Source organism: Xenia sp. Carnegie-2017, unplaced genomic scaffold (assembly GCF_021976095.1).
Source record: "Xenia sp. Carnegie-2017 unplaced genomic scaffold, XeniaSp_v1 HiC_scaffold_6, whole genome shotgun sequence".
NCBI classification, from domain to species: domain Eukaryota; kingdom Metazoa; phylum Cnidaria; class Anthozoa; order Malacalcyonacea; family Xeniidae; genus Xenia; species Xenia sp. Carnegie-2017.
The window spans coordinates 21,577,301-21,586,753 of NW_025813526.1; the positions used below are offsets into that span (position 1 = coordinate 21,577,301).

Sequence of the window (9,453 nt, forward strand, 5' to 3'; positions counted from 1 at the left end):
TTTCGTACTCTCCCATTTTATTGTAAACCAAACCCAGACTGCTGTACGTTGTCGCAATATTAACATGGTCAGGTCGAAATGTTTTCGTGATAAGTTTCATCGCTGGATCATAAAAAACTTTTGCTTTTTCGTACTCTCCCATTTCACTGTAAACCGAACCCAGACTGTTGTACGTTGTCGCAATATTAACATGGTCAGGTCCAAATGTTTTTGTTTCAATTTCTATCGCTCGTTCATGAAAACCTTTTGCTTTTTCGTACTCTCCCATATCTTTGTAAGCCGAACCGAGATTTCTGTACGTTTTCGCAATATTAACATGGTCAGGTCCAAATGCCTTTGTTTTAATTTCTATAGCTCCTTCAAAAAAATCTTTTGCTTTTTCGTACTCTCCCATTTTACTGTAAACCGAACCCAGATTGTGGTACGTTGTCGCAATATTAAAATGGTCTGCTCCAAATGTTTTTGTTTGAATTTCTATCGCTCGTTCATAAAAATCTTTTGCTTTTTCGTACTCTCCCATTTTATTGTAAACCGAACCCAGACTGTTGTACGTTGTCGCAATATTAACATGGTCAGGTCCAAATGTTTTTGTTTGAATTTCTATCGCTCGTTCATGAAAGTCTTTTGCTTTTTCGTACTCTCCCATTTCTTTGTAAACCAAACCCAGATTGCTGTACGTTTTTGCAATATTAACATTGTCAGGTCCAAATGTTTTCGTTTTAATTTCTATCGCTCGTTCAAAAAAATCTTTTGCTTTTTCGTACTCTCCATTCTTCCTAAGCAATACACCCAGCTCGTTGTACGAATATGAAACATCAATATGATCAACACCTAACACTTTAGTTTGAATTTCTGATATTTCATAAAGTACTTTAGTTGCAAGTTTATAGTTGCAAAATCTTTTTAAAACATCTACAAAATATTTGGCAAATTTCCAATTTCTTTCATTAAGTTTTGGTTTTGATGATTTTACATTGATCAACTTATTTAGGAAATGTTGAAATGATGAATTTGTTATGAATTTAATTAGATGTGGAATTATTTTGATTTCATCTTCTCTGTCTTTAAAATGATTTAGTGCCCAAGCAACTAGACATAAAAGATCCGCTGCAGACTCTTTAGAATTATTTTCGTTCTGTTTACAGCCAAAGGTCTGCGATGAATAATTTATGATGGCTTCGTGTACAACGCTGTGCAGGTGGATGTCGTTGTTTTCCGCTTGAAGGAATAAAGAACAATGCTTTAATTGAAGACAGACATCTTCTGCAGATTTTTCTGGATCAATGATTTTAATAAATGTTATTAAAACATCTTGTGGTAAGGGATCGAAAGATATTATTGAGAAAAGTTTAAAAACATGTTCCAACAAGATGGATTCTTCAGCATTTTTTTGAACTGCTATCATAACAGTTTTCATTCCTAAGTAAGATGTGTTTATTTAATGAAAATTGGCATCCATGTTCTGTCGCTCTCCTTCATTCAACTTATCAAAATATTGCTCCCACGTGAATGTCGGAATTACAATTTTTACACTACCTACGTAGAAAGAAGCATTTGCCAAGAACAACGGTTGACGATCTAATTTGTCTGATAAATCCTTTAACAATTTTTCATCTTTATTATGAATATCAGAAAAGAAAGATAGAAGTTCTCGACATTCTTCGTTGTTCAAACCATCTTTAATTGAAATGTGCTTATTTAGATTTCCATCTGGTGGTATAGCATCTGTATTTTGGACAGTTACTATAATTTGACCATTTTTCCAGCTATGATCACCAACTTGAGGTAATAATGGATAAATTTTATGAAGTTCAACCACGTTATCTACAACAATCCACCATGTTTGCCATGATTTCAGTTGTTGTGTCAGCAATAATTGAAAATCTTTAATTTTGTCTTTGCTGCTTTTTGTTTCTTTCAGAATATTTTCAATGACTGTTTTATCATTGTTAAAGCGTTTACAATGTTCAGCATAAGTTTTTAAAAGGGATTCTGAATCATTTCCTTCGAGAGTCATCACAAATGTTTTTTTTATTTTCCCAGTCAACCGACTTAAACATTTCTTCACAAACTTGTCTGGCTAATTCAGATTTGCCACTACCGGGATTACCAAATATATATTAATATGTTAGTTCATTATTGTTAGTACTGCGCAAGTTATTGAGATCTGCTGTAATTTGATTAAGTAATTCTGTACGTTTAACCACATCGTGATTTGGTTTGCAAGGAAGTACTTGAAAAGAACTAAATTTGTTTCGTTCACTTTTTATTTCATTAATTTCGTTAAATGAAAATCCTAGATCTTGAAATGACTTTTCAATATTACAAAGCCTTTTTTGAAATTTGTCATCAGAAACTTTTCCTTTATATTTATGGATGAATGTGTTTCTTACTTCACGAAGTTCATTCAAAGCATCTCTAACTTTTGGATCAATTTTTGTTCCAATTGATTTGGAATGCAATATTGCTGCAAATAACGTCGTACAATCCCACTTACTAGTGTCACCAATTTGAAAATTTGACAGAATATGTTTTTCAGGAGGTCTCCTTTTTGAAATTTCCATGTTGAACAACTTCTGACCACTAACGTTTGTATTTTCCCAATCTCCGAGGGATTCTTTGTAATGCGTGTTCCATTCTTGGATAAAAAGATCAACAAGTTTCTTTTCAACATCTGTAAGTACTTTCTGCAGGTAGAAATTATTAATTTCTTCTCTTGACTGCATCTAAGGGTCATAAATTTACTAATATCAAGACAAATTGGTTCTTTAATTAGAGTTTATACACAACTAAAATTGTTGAAGATCAAACATAGCTACGTAATGTTACAGTTTTACTTGTACGTGTAAATGAATATCGAGGATGGCAGCTGAAAACAACGCAATTGGACATTTTAGTTTTCGTGCATTTAGGCATTTGCAAGTGGGGACAAAACTTGTAAAACGTCCGTTGCTAGCGAAATGGCCGTAAAAATTGCTTCTGCACTGGAAATTTTTGAAATATTTATCACAACATGAATAGTTTCAATTTTTTAACTTCTCAGTTAAACCTTGGCGGATTTGTACATTCTTCGTGTTATAACGCTACGTAGATTGATTATTGATTTTAATGAAATGTTTTCATATTATAATACTCCCAGAATTGCAGTATTTTCACGAGCCTTTCTCTTAGTCATTGCTATATTTGTATTTTTGTGTCTACAAGTTTGAGTCTACGAGTATACTTGTCCACGATCTCATACAAGTTCTAAGATATGGTGTAATGTGGTTCTTGACAAGCATCACAATAGTACTTGCTCTTCTTTGCACACTAGGCACTTGAATTATTCTAGAATTATTGTTTCATTATTTTCATTTTTAAGGAATTGAAATCTTCACAATTCGGCCAGCAACCCATAAAAGGTAAACGCAACGCAAACTAGTCTACACAGCGAATAGAATGCTTCCTTTTACAGTAAAGTTGTGCAAATTCCGTAAGAGCTACATTAATGTCATGTGCTTCTTTTTCAATTTCGAATGATTCATATGAAGACTCTTATCTAAAATTCAAATGGGGGGTGCTTTGGAGGCACATCCAATTTTAAGGGGGCACGTGACCCCTTCTCAGGCACCAATTTAGCGACGCCACTGCATGTTGGAATGAAAATGGAGGTACTGAGTTTTCTTATCACTTAGGTAGGTGTTTAACAATTTGTCTAACTGACACAGAAAGTTTGTGCAGGCAGTCTGCTTCAATACAATGACTACTTAGTCAGCTGTACAAAAGAAATATATATGAAGCAGAGTGTTCTGTAATTTAGCCTTTGTATTTAAAAAAATTCTTATTTCTTATAAAAGATCTGATTACCTTCTAGAAATAATCGTAAAGACAACCATGAGAAATAAATCTTCCTTCCAATAAAAAAACATGTAAAACATAAGACATGTCACGTTTGATTTAAAAAACAAAAAATTCGTTCTTGGTGTGTAGAATGCAGATTGAGACTGTGCCCAGGCGTACATTTAAAAAATTAATCAATTACACACTGTGAAATATTGTGGTGTATTCTGGCATTGCCGATTTATAGTATTCTGCATGTAATCGACATCCGAGTTTCATGTCAATGCCATAAAATGTACAATTTACTTATTGTGTTTCCTTGCATGCATTTCAAGTTTCTTAAAACATGTCTAACATTTAAAATGTTTTGGAAAATATAGAAAATGACTAAAAAAACCAAAAAAATTGTTTTACATCTACACCAACAAAAGAATACCACGTGTCTGTTTCTTACAATAAAAATTTGTTGTTGCATTTTGAGAGGGGGCACAGGACCCCAGAGGTTTGAGTAATCGTCAGGCATTTGAGCTTAACTCCATATGTCGTTTGCATAAACAATAAAAAAAAAAGCCAAAAAGACGTCAATGTATTTAATTATAAGGAAGAAAAGGAGCATGAAGGAAAAGATTTAAGTAAAGGGAGTTAGCTCACCTGCCATCTACATACACTACCATGCACACAGATTAAACTTAGTAATCCAGAAAGCACTCTCATATGTTGAACCATTGCATTTTAAAAGAAAGCAACCAGTCACATACACTTTTTGGTGATGCACATTGTATAACAGCAATCCAAAGCTCACACTCAAATCCCAATATGAAACCAGGTGTTTGTGTTGTTACAAATCCGTCAATGCAGTTATTCGACAAGTCAAGAGTATTACCAAAGCATTGGTTTAATTAATAAAGCATAAGGATCCATAAACATCACCGCCCGCGAATTTATAATTTGATACTGTTTGAGGTTTCGTATTCGTCTTCTGTTTTGTTCTTCTAAAAATATAATTGTGAAAATGTTAGTGTCTTAAACATATATTTACAAAGTAGCACTATGGATGTTATCAGTGCTCGTAAAACAGCACACAGAACAGATATTTCTCTTCAATGTTATCATAACGACAAAAACTTTGATGGTGTCTGACAAATGGCGGAAAACACTGGCAACCAAATAAAGTGTGTTATCAAGAGACCCGAAATTTTCATTCAAATAAGCAACTGCACCAAGAATTTACCATTTTACAAGACGCCTCTAAGCTGTAGTTGGTGGGTCATAAAATGGCCAATATAATTATCATAGTATGTCAGCCATTGCTTATCATCGAGTGAACACTTATTTTGTTGCTTTAGAAATAGTTGTTGGGAAATCAAAACAAAGGCTTACTTTGGTGGACAAAGATATTTTGTTTATCATTGGTGACGTAGTGTTAAATGACAGCCTAGCAGAATTTTTCCCAAAGTTCACATTTTTTCTAACTTTCCATGGTGCGTGAGTGTGAATGGCCCACACCAGCTAAACAGAACAAGAAACACATGCAACTGGAAATGATAACGGCCAATTTGCCTTAAGAATAATCGATCCATTAGCATCTACCGCAGAGATCCCACGAGATACTACGCATGCCTACCTTGGTCATTCTCTACCTTGCTCACCGCCATTACAGATGGCGTGTTTGGTCATATACGAATAATCCATAAAATAATTTGCCATCTGGCTGTGTAGAACGACAAAATAGGTGTAAAAACAATACAGGACAAAACTCCTACATAACCACTGAGTTTGCGCGGAAAACTCTTTTTCTGTGGTTAGATAATCTATTCAACAACAAATGGCACAAGTCAGCGAAGCAATTGAGCAAGCAGACGACTTGACGCTCTTGCATAACCATCCTAATTTGACGCTGTCGGGCTTATTAGGAGACGTGAATGTAGCCGATGAACCTGAACAGAAACGGTCTCGTTTACAAGGGAAAATGAGAAAATCTGGCGGGGCCGGGTATAAACACCCTGCTAAAGCCAACAACAACAATCTGCTAAAAGAAGGAAATGACGGGACAACTACTTTGGATGACCTTAACAGGAAAGTCGATCAACTTACTGTCTTGATGAAAATTTTGGTCCTGTCGTAAAAGAGTTCAAGCAGGCTTATGATGCTGCACGACAAATGAACGATAATGTTGATATGTCTGAAGGTGAAACTGTTGACGAACACTCAACCAATGGGTCTGCTGTTGTAGTTGCAGATACAGCTCCAGCTCTAGAAAACCAAAGCGATGCTTTTATTAGATGAGCTGATTCACGAAGTGACTGAGAATGAGCCGACAGACCAACCATTGTCAACTAAAATTTCTAAAGTCCTGACCAGCATTTTGTCCATTGGACATTATGAAAACTGAAGGAAGGGGTAAAATGACCCAAAAACTGTGATCTTTTAAGAGTTACAAAGGTGAACCCAGAAATTAGGGATATTGCTAGGAAATCCACACGTAGCAAGGATGCACGTCTACAAAAATTACATGCAAGAAGCCTTAATAAAGGGCCTCATTCCAATTTCCCGAATTGCGAAAAACTATTAGTACCTCTCTTGGAACAAACCCTACAACAACTGCACCGACATCAGGACACCAGAGGTTCTTTGGGATGGGCTGTCCACATCTATTGTGCTTCTTGCTTCAGCTAATCATGATCTGAACATTTGCCGCAGGGACTTGTTCAAAGTTGACCTTGATGAAAATTACAAGGCAATCTGTAGTAAAAAAGAACCTGTTGCTGCAAAACTGTTTGGTGAGGATTTAAAGGAACGCCTGAAACAGTAAAAGAAAGCAAAAAGGCAGCACAGCAACTGACAAGCCAAAAAGAGAAACGCAACGATCAACGGTTGACCAGCTCATATAATTCCAATGTGCCTTTTTTATTTCAACGTCGGGGCGGTCATTTGCAAAGCCGACCCCAACGACGCTACTATTATCAAAACCAATCCAAGAGGAAGTCGAGACGGGGAAAAACACTAAGAAAGCAGTGATTCCTACTCTTGACCGTGTAAGTTTTAGCAAACGCGAGTGTAGTACTTCTGTCATATCTGGGAGAGACAATGATTGTAGCATAGTTGCAGGCCGGATACAACAATTTATCGGGAAGTGGATGGAGCTAAGTCACGATCCTTCGATTTTATCAGCTGTAAGCGGATACAAGATTGATTTTCATATAGACCCAGTCCAGCTGAAGCAACCCCACTCCATAAAAATGTCTCCTTCGGAAGTCCAAAATGTCGATCGTCAGGGGTAACTTTGATGCGACATTGAAACTCTCCTCTTCGGCACTGGAGGACGTATCTTGGTGGATAAATAATGCAGATGAGTCCAAAAAACATCTGAATCACGGTAAGATGCAAACATCGCAGAAGTTGACATGTTTGCTTTTAGACTAAACTATATACTTAAACCCTATGTCTCGTGGTATTGACGCTTTTTGCATTGATTGGAGTAAATTGTTTCTTTATGCTTTTCCACCTTTTAGTGTTATATCACAAGTTTTACAAAAAGTAGAAATTTCCTAGGCGCAGACAATTCTCATCGTGCTGAATTGGCCAACTTAATCCTGGTATCCGATGCTGGCAAGGTTAATGATTCACCGACCTATTCACCTACCCAAAAACAAAAGCAACATGAGCTTACCATCCAATCAAACAAACGAACATCCACTCAAAGGGAGTCTGAGACTGATAGCTTGATTCTTATCCGGAGATCACTCTCAAGTAAGGGTATTTCACCACAAGCTCAAGCATCAATACTTAATTCATTTCGGCCAAGAACACAAAAACAATATCAGGTGTACCTTAACAAATGGCAACTCTATGTTAATAAACGGAATGCAGACTCCCTTCATCCAACTTTACAGCTAGTTCTAGACTTTCTATAGCACCTATTTGATCAAGGGATGAGTTACAGTTGCATAAACACTGTTCGAAGTATGTTATCTTCATTCGATATTAACAAAGGGAATTCTAGGATTGGTACACATTATATGGTTCAGAGATTTATGAAGGGAGTGTTCCAATCTAGACCAGCACTACCAAGATATCAAGTGAACTGGGACACCTCTATTGTTTTAGAGTATTTAAAGACATATCCCGCAGTAGGAGACATAACCCTGCAACAGCTAACACATGAGTTGGTAATGCTCTGTGCATTAGTCACAGGGCAGCGTGCTCAATCACTTCACCTCATGAACCTCTTAACTGCAAAGAAGGAAGAGGAATCATACACCATCTATATCGACCAACTTGTCAAACAGTCTGTACCAACATGCATTCAACCTACTTTACATTCACCGACTATGTGTTGCCGCAGTCATGAAAGAATATATTATCGCACTGCTTCCATTCAGTGTCAGGAAAATCAATTATTTCTTAGCACAATTCGATCCTTTCTTAAAGTATCAAAGTCATCTATATCTCGTTGGATAAAGGTTGCTATGTAAGCTGCAGGAATTGATATAGAAACGTTCAAACCACATAGTACACGAGCCGAAGCCACCAGTAAAGCGAAGCAATGTGATGTTTCGATAAACTCTATACTGAAAGCTGTAAGTTGGAAGACTGATTGCGTTTTTCATCGGTTTTACAATAAGAACGTTTTGTCTCCACGTGGCGATGCGGAGTTTGAGAATGCCATTCTTTCAGCGTCTTAATAAGAGAGATATTGGATGAGAACTTGGCAGAGAGTTCAGACCACATATACTTTATGTATAGTGCAAGAGAAGGAAATATTTGAATTCATATTTGTTACTATTTCTGGGTATGTTTCATACATCTCCAATTGAAATATATTTATAACTTAAAGTCGTATTTACGTGTAGGTATGAATTGTGTCCACATGACTTTCAAATCTCGTTAGATCTCTGCGGTAGATAATAATAGAATTAAGAAATTGAACGTGAGATTACCAGATGTTACTGCCTCCCTGCATATGCACATTTAGGCGGTTCATGTGGCCACTATCTTTGAAATATGACCAATTTGCACTTGCGTAGTATCTCGTGTAATCTCTGCTCTGTAGATGCTAATAGAATCCCAACCGAACTTCAACTTCAGGTAAGTCTCGTTCAATTTCCTAATTTTGTGTCAATATTAATGAATTTTATGTTGACATCAATTAAAATGCATCAAAGATAATTGTTTTCAGTTGATCATGCATAAGATTTTCAGTAAGAGAATCCAATAAGAAATAAAATAATGTTGGTCTTCTTGAAGATAGTCATGTCAGAAAAATTAAAATCATTCCGTATAATGATATGCATAACTGAAATTCTGTGATGTGTCCTTATTTTGACTCATTTTGTTTATTTTTTAGAATGATATTTGAAATGAAATATTGGAATGTATTGCTAGCGATGAATTGTATTGCCAACACAATTTTATAGTTTAGTTTTGTTCATGTGGAAGTTAACATCCATGACAGTATAGGTCTGTCGATAAGTTTCATATTCTTCACAAAACTTTTTAACAAATTGTTGAAGCTGAAATTTATAATTATCTTAAAAAAATGTTTCATTGTGAGATGAAAACAATCAAAACATGTAATGATAACGAAACAATGACGTAAACTTTGTGAGCACGTGCTTAACACTTACTCTTATA

At 35.8% G+C, this 9,453-nt stretch overlaps 1 long non-coding RNA gene across 1 annotated transcript; it reads right to left on the reverse strand.

The window, feature by feature from the left end:
* Positions 1-2,198: 2,198 nt before the first annotated feature.
* On the reverse strand, positions 2,199-4,807 carry LOC124458507. The gene is made up of 3 exons (XR_006953235.1): positions 4,578-4,807; positions 2,589-2,726; positions 2,199-2,496 (listed from the first exon to the last, which is right to left on the reverse strand). It is a non-coding gene; the product is annotated as an uncharacterized LOC124458507 (long non-coding RNA).
* Positions 4,808-9,453: the final 4,646 nt, after the last annotated feature.